The sequence below is a fragment of the Poecilia formosa genome, unplaced genomic scaffold (genome assembly GCF_000485575.1).
Source record: "Poecilia formosa unplaced genomic scaffold, Poecilia_formosa-5.1.2 Scaffold338, whole genome shotgun sequence".
Classification (NCBI taxonomy): Eukaryota; Metazoa; Chordata; class Actinopteri; order Cyprinodontiformes; family Poeciliidae; genus Poecilia; species Poecilia formosa.
In genome coordinates this window covers 322,035-323,626 of record NW_006800277.1, presented here as the reverse complement: position 1 = coordinate 323,626, position 1,592 = coordinate 322,035, and the positions used below count along the sequence as shown (strand labels likewise).

General features: G+C 34.5%; 1 long non-coding RNA gene across 1 annotated transcript in view; it reads right to left on the bottom strand.

The window, feature by feature from the left end:
- The window catches only part of LOC107833159 (uncharacterized), a 1,953-nt gene extending 905 nt beyond the window's left edge, over positions 1 to 1,048 (bottom strand). The window contains exon 1 of the long non-coding RNA XR_001658873.1: positions 949 to 1,048. This is a non-coding gene — a long non-coding RNA (uncharacterized LOC107833159). The remainder of the gene's footprint in view (positions 1 to 948) is intronic.
- Between the last annotated feature and the right edge of the window lie 544 nt (positions 1,049 to 1,592).

Genomic DNA, 1,592 nt, shown 5'->3' with positions numbered 1-1,592 from the left:
ACCAATTCCTCAACTAATTAGCTCAACTCTCTAAATTACTTTCATGCTATTATATACACCTAATCTGTCCAGTGAAAGATGCAAAATAACAAACACACACACACACGGTTTGGTTTGACATGTGTGTGCATGTGCACACACACACACACACACACACACGCACTCAGAGAGACATTAACTGCCACTTTGTCACAACCTTGGGGCCACTGGGAGGAGGTGAAGCTGAACTAATAGAGCTGAGCTGGTAGAGGGCAGTGTGGCAGCAGCAGTCACTGGTCCAGCGCAGATGAGTTTTCTGCAGCTGGAGGAACTGGAGGAAGCTGAGTGTCTTGGTGCAGCGCAGATACAGTGATGCGCCGCGCCACGGTTTATGCCTAAATCTGATGGCATCACTGAATAATTTAAAATTCATTGTTTGTGTTGCAGGTGTGCCAATCTGGAACCACCTTTCTTGTGCACAATAACCTTTCATGTTTAATGATGGGGGTTGATCTTGTGTCAGTCAGTGATTCTTGAGAATAGGGACAAAACGGGTCCAATGGATAAAGCAGAAAATTTGAATAAAATATACACAAAATATATTTTTTTCAGATATCTAACTAAACTAACCTGGGTCATGTGAGCACAACAATGTATATTTTCCTGGTGTTTGCTGAATATTTTTTTTATTTTAAACATTGTATTAGGTGGATGGTGTCTGTAAAATCCCTTGTCCAGGAGCAGAACTCAATACATTATAATAGTTTAAAACAATTAAAGGAATACTAAGATAATATATTATGACAATTAAGTATAAGTATTCAAATAAATAATTATAAAAGAATCAATAAATTGAATTAAAAATCATTTTTATATATTTTCCAACTCCATTGAAATTTGTCCCAAGTTTTTGTCAACACAGTCAGACATGAAAATAATGTAAAAAAATCAGGCATTATTGGGGGCCACCACTAAGAGGGCTAGTTAACTCTGGTTAGCTTATGTTATTCTTTAATTTTTTCTTCTGTTTTATTCCTAAGTTGCTCGTCACAACCATGATGTGTCAACACCATAACTGACAATTTACAAAACTTTGATGAAATTTTGTGAAATAAATGCTTAATTTTGGTATAATGTAAATATTTCATGGACCTGATGAGCTACAATATGGCCTCCTTCAGAATAACATAAATTGAGGTAGGTTGGCATTTTGTCAACTCCATCAGAGGTTTTGTGACTCTTTCCGTGAAATTGTTGTGAAATCTCATTTAAATGTGCAATTAATTCATTTTAATGTATTTTTCATAAATGGTTTTACTTCACATGTATCAAGTATTTCTTTTTACTCACTAGTTTGTCACCACCTCCAGTTCTGTGTCAACTCCATCATGCACTGTCAACTCTGTCAAATGTACTTTTTGTTGTTTTTTGTTTTAAATAATATTTCTTTTGTTTCTTGAGAAGCATTTGTCTGTAAAAATGAGTAAAAATATCACTAATAGGGTAATTAAAAAATAATTTTATGTTTATTTTTGTCAGATGGTGATGACAAAGTTCTGGGTCAGGTTGATTAAAAATGTAATTTTAAAAAAAAATGTTGCAACTGGGAGCCT